Raw genomic sequence first — 6,000 nt, forward strand, 5'->3', positions numbered from 1 at the left:
TATTTTTAAGCAATTTTTTTTTTTTTTTTTGGTCACCCAGGCTGGAGTGCAGTGGTGCAATCATAGCTCTCCGCAGCCTCAACCTCCCAGTCTCAGGTGATCCTCTTGCTTTGGCCTCCTGAATAGCTGGGGCCACAGGTGCATGCTGTGATGCCTGGCTAATTTTTAAATATTTTGTAGAGACAGGGTCTCCCTATGTTGCCCAGGCTGAGCAAACTTATTAACAGAATTGAAACTTGTAAGCGGACAGAGTAGGGCAACAAAATACATACTTAGAATCCTGAACCTCAGACTTCCAGGATTCTCCATCAAGTATGCACCATATTGCAGAGAGTGCCTCCTGATGACGATAGGCGGTATCACAGCCTGGTTCTATGGGACATTTTAAATAACTCAAGAAAAGTGGAGGAGAAACACAAACCAAGTTCTGGAAGTTCCAGCACTCTGTGTTGAGACCCACGGGCCTGGAAAGATGCCACATGAGACACCTGGAGGTTTTGGGAGGTTTTGCTAATACAAAGGAGACCTCAAAAACAGGAAAGTGTGAGGCATTTTTGCAAAACCATTCCTAGTGTCCTGATACCTAGGACGTGATAAGAATCTTTTCCTTTTCCACCAGGTTACTGGAAACTGGGAAGGAGGAAGCAGGAGAGGTATTGAGTAACTTCCTCCTTTAGCTGTAACAGAGATTTCAGAGTCCTCTCTTCCTTCTTGCCAGCCGCCCTCCCCAAACCCAAATCATTTCCTCCCACACGCCTGTTTGCTTAGAAAAGCTGTGCTAGCCATCTCGTTTTCCCGGGGCTGCTTCTTACTCATGCCCAGTGCCCAGAAGCACAGCAGCGGTTACACAGATCTTTAAGCAGGCTTAGCCATCCATTGGGAGTCTTCCTTAAGTCAACATTGCATTCTTTGTAGAGTTATTTCAAAGAAAAATGTGGATTGCACAATAAGACTTTTCCCCTCATTCTCAAGATCTGGTTCTGTTGTACCAAATAAAGTGCTTGATTCTTGCTCACACCACAGGTGGAGGCAGGCTGGGGGCTTGGCACTCCCCCCATCCCCCGCACGACCTCAGCTGCCCTTAGCCTTGCCATTTCTGACTCACTACACGGAATTCACTTTTCCTTTTCCTTTTTTTTTTTTAGATGGAGTCTTGCTCTGTCACCCAGGCTGGAGTGCAGTGGTATGATCTCGGCTCACCACAACCTCCCCCTCCCAGGTTCAAGCAAGTCTCCTGCCTCAGCCTCCCCAGCAGCTGGGACTACAGGCACGCACCGCCACGCCCCGCTAATTTGTTTTTGTATTTTTAGTAGAGACGGGGTTTCACCATGTTGGCCAGGCTGGTCTCAAACTTCTGACCTCAGGTGATCTGCCCGCTTCAGCCTCCGAAAGTGCTGAGATTACAGGTGTGAGCCACCGCGCCTGGCTCAAAACACGTAAATCCCATCACACACACACACACACACACACACACAAACACACGCCCCGTGCTTGAAAACACTTGCAGAGATTCCAGTGCTCTCAGGATAAGAGTCCAACTACCTTCAATGTGACTACCCAGAACCCACACATGCTACAACATGGATGAACCTTGAAGACGTTATGCCTTGGTGAAATAAGCCAGACCCGAAAGGACAAATCCTATAGGATTCCAGTTACAAGAGGTACCTAAAATAGTCAAACACACAGACAGAAAGGAGCACAGAGGTTACCAGGTGCTGGGGAGTTAGTGTTTAATGACTACAGAGTCTCTTTGGGAAAGATGAAAGAGCTTTGGAGGCAAATGTTGGCGATGGTTGCATAACAATGGGAATATACTTAATGCCAGGGAACAATACCCTTAAAAATGGTTAAAATGGTGAATTTTATGTTATGTATATTTTACCACCATAAAAATCCAGAAGAAAAGGGCCAGACACAGTGGCTCATACCTGTGATCCCAGCACTTTGGGAGGCGGAGGCAGGCGGATCACCTAAGGTCAGGAGTTCAAGACCAGCCTGGCCAAAATGGCAACATGGTATTTTGTAAACATAGAAAAATTAGCCAGGCTTGGTGGCAGGTGCCTGTAATCTCAGCTACTCGGGAGGTTGAGTCAGGGAGAATTGCTTGAACATGGAAGGCGGAGGTTGCAATAAGCCAAGATCACGCCACTGCACTCCAGCCTGGGCAACAGAGTAAGACTCTGTCGAAAGAAAGTAAAGGAAGGAAGGAAGGAGAAATCCAGAAGAAAAGGATCAAAGGCACCCATTCCCCTGCCTTTGAGAATGGGACTAGCAGGTGTCCCCAATGTTTCTCAGGTGCTCTGGACACCTGAAGGCTCAGGGCTGTCCACCCACATGTTCCTGGAGAATGAGCCAGATGGACTGAGGAGGTCATGGGGTGACAGGGTGCCGTACTACAGTAACACTGGAGGGGAGGGAGGGGTTGGCTGCAGAGACTTCCCTGACTCCCCTGTGTTTTGTGACTGCAGGGGCAGAGTCCAGAGCCCAAAGAGGAAAGGATGCAGCCTCCAACTTCCCTCTGTGAGTAAAAGCCACCTACACACTCCCAGCTCTGTAACCAAGGGTACTGGAAACAGGGACTCTGCTCACAGCAGCATGGTTCATGACACCCAAAAGTCAGACACTGCCCAATGCCCATCCATGGATTATGGAGAAGCAAAATGTGATCCATCCAGACAGCGGAGCATCGACTCAGCCTTGAACAGGAATGCAATACTGATGCACGTGGATGTTGTTAAACTGTGGCCTCTGCAAAACTGTTATTTGAAAGCCTAACACCTGGCACACCAGAATGTGACTTTATCTAGATGGGGTCTTTACAGAAGTGATCGAGGTCAGATGGGGTCAAATATGAGCGATGTTCTTGCAAAAAGGAGAAATTTGCACAGAGATAAACATGCACACAGGGAAGTCCATGTGGAGACACAGGAGACAGCCCTGTGATGATGGAGGCAGAGGCTGAAGTGATGTGTCCAGCGGTCAACGAACGCTGAAGATTGCTGGCCATGCCGGAAGCTCAAAGACAAGCGTGGAACGGATTCTGCCCTGGAACCTCCAGAGAGAGCACAGCCCTCCTGACTCCTTGAGTTTTGACTTCTAGTTTCTAGAACTGTGAGACAATATATCGGGAGTCTGAGGCAGGAGAATGGTGTGAACCCAGGAGGTGGAGCTTGCAGTGAGCCGAGATCGCGCCACTGCCCTCTGACCTGAGCGACAGAGCGAGATTCCGTCTCAAAAAAAAAAAAAAAAAAAAAGAGACTATACATTTACATTTAAGACACCACATTTTTGGTACTTGGTGACCACAGCCCTGGGAAACACACTTGCTACAATACAGATGAACCTGGAAGACATCATGCTAAGCGCAAGAAGCCAGACACAAAAGGCCACACAGTATGTGATTCCACTCACAGGAAATGCCCGGAACAGGCAAATTTATAGGAGCAGAAAGCAGATTGGGACTGGGGAAGGGGAAGGGGGAATGGGGAGAAACTGCTAATGGGTACAGGGTTTCTTTCAAATCTTTCAGAACTGAATAGAAGTAGCGGCCACATGACATTGTGAGTGTACGAGATCCCATTACAATGTTTACTGTGAGGTGGTTGATTTTGTTATGTGAATTTCACCTCAATAAAATAAGAATTTTGTTTTTTGTTTTTGAGGCAGAGTCTTGCTCTGTTGCTCAGGCTGGAGTGCAGTGGCGTGATCTCGGCTCACCACAGCCTCTGCCTCCCAGGCTGAAGCAATTTGATTCTCCCCCCTCAGCCTCCTAAGAAGCTAGGACTACAGGTGTGTGCCATCACACCAGGCCTTTTTTTTTTTTTTTTTTTTTGGGGTATTTTTAATTGAGACAAGAATTTGACCTTGTTGCCCGGGCTGGTCTTGAACCCCTGGACTCAAGTGATCCACCTGCCTTGGTCCCCTACAGGCATGAGCCACCATGCCCAGTCTTTTTTTTTTTTTTTAAGCCATTTACAAGCTGCGGGCAGAACTCCCTCCACCACCTAGAAACTGTCCTCCTGACTCTCTCCTGGGTCCCACCTGCGTCAGTCACAGCTCCCTCTACCCCCACTCCCCCCACACCCATAGCCTCCCATTCACTGGCCTCCCATCCTCTATCCTCATTCCCCTCTCACTAGCTCCTCGCATAAACATCTCAGGGTGGGTTTCCACTCTAAACATAACCTCTTTTCTGGGCCTTGCATTGGAAATACACCTGCTCCTTCTTCATTTGCCAACATTGAGCTTTTAGAAGCAGTGTCTACACTTGCTGTCTCTACCTTTTCATTTCCCATCCACTTCTCAACCCACTTCAGCCAGGTCTGCAGGTCACTGTTGTGTTTCAAGGCCACCAGGACATAGCCCTGGACCCAATACACTGTGAGCCAGGGCCTGCTCTGCCTCACTCCAGTCTCGTGACTCTCAGGAAACACAGTCCCTGGGTTGGTGACTGAGCTCATGGATGCTGCCACTCCTTGCCCTGCATTTGGGGGACTTATACCTGGGATGCTCACCTAGGCACCCCCTCTCATCTCATTAAGAATGCACAGGGGCCAGGGGGCCTAATCTGCCCCGGGGTGATTCCAATCACACAGCTCCACAATCTAAATGGCACTTAATGTATCCTTTGTTGGAAACAGGATCGCCCACTCTGTTTCCAGAAACTGCAGACTCTGGTATATCCCTATCCCTGTAGCCAACCCCAACACACACTGACGGTTTCTCTCCAAGTGGGCGCATGCCAGCTGCTAATCAGCACATTACCATGACCCAGAATGGCCCACCTTGAAGCTGATGCGCTCAAAAACTGGAAACAAACTCAGGGTAAATTGTGGGGAAGGTTGATCAACTGTAATGCACCTACGCTGTCAGGCAGCCAAAAACATCCTCCGAGTTGTACCAAGCCTCTAGTCAAGGCCCACCCACCAGATTACAGGAAATACTGGAGATAATAGACACGTGTAATGACACCACGGGAACACGATCACTGGACCGTGGGAACTGCAGGACACACAGCCCAGCCTCCCCAGCATATAACCTACAACAAAAACACAAGGGCGCACAGGCTCATGACCGCAATCCCAGCACTTTGGGAGGCCAAGGTGGGCAGATCACCTGAGGTCAGCAGTTTGAGACCAGCCTGGCCAACATGGCGAAAGCCTGTCTCTACTAAAAATACAAGAATTAGCTGGGTGTGGTGGCGGGCACCTGTAATCCCAGCTACTCAGGAGGCTGAGGTGGGAGAATCGCTTGAACTCAGGAGGTGGAGGTTGCAGTGAGTGAGATCACGCCTCTGCACTCCAGCCTGGGCAACAAGAGCAAAATTCCTTCTCAAAACAAAACAAAACGAAACGAAAAACACAAGGATGAAACCTGCAGACGCAGAGAAACATCAGAGACCCCAGCCAAGCACAGTCTGGGACCTCACTTGAGTCTCGATTTGAATTAACCAGTGTGAAGCCGTGTTTAGGAGCCCACCAAGGGAACCTCAATATTGGCCAATATTTGATTTTCTCTAATTGTTAATATTTTATGATATGATAATGGTAATTGTGATATTTTAAAGAGTTCTTATCTTTAGCCATATATATGCAGAAATATTTATAGATGAAATGTTACGAAGCCTGAGATTTGTGTCAAAACAAGCTGGGGTAGAAAGGAGTCAAGATTGGCTCCCCTCATTGGCACTGGGTAAGAGAGTCATGTGGGCTCATTCCATTATTCCGTCTATTTCTGCATATGATTGGAATTCTCCAACACAAAATACAAAACTAAATAGTATAACATTAAGGAGAAAAGAGGTGTTCTATGATTTGACCTAAGGAGATGTCACTGATGTCATCAAAAAAAAAAACCTTTTGCAGAACAATGGTCATAATATAATCCTAGTTTTGTTTACAAAAATAAAAAGAGGAAGGAAGGAAAGATGAAAGGAAGGGGAGGGGAGGGAAAGGTAGGGGAGGGGAGGGGAGGGGAAGGGAGGGGAGGGAAAGGGAG

General features: G+C 48.0%; 1 protein-coding gene across 4 annotated transcripts in view; it reads right to left on the reverse strand.

Annotated features, from left to right (window-relative positions):
* The window catches only part of ATP2C2 (ATPase secretory pathway Ca2+ transporting 2), a 98,297-nt gene that overhangs the window by 65,644 nt on the left and 26,653 nt on the right, over window positions 1–6,000 (reverse strand). The gene's annotated exons all lie outside the window — the stretch shown is intronic.

This window comes from Rhinopithecus bieti, unplaced genomic scaffold, assembly GCF_001698545.2.
Source record: "Rhinopithecus bieti isolate Rb0 unplaced genomic scaffold, ASM169854v2 scaffold_1618, whole genome shotgun sequence".
In the NCBI taxonomy this organism is placed as follows: domain Eukaryota; kingdom Metazoa; phylum Chordata; class Mammalia; order Primates; family Cercopithecidae; genus Rhinopithecus; species Rhinopithecus bieti.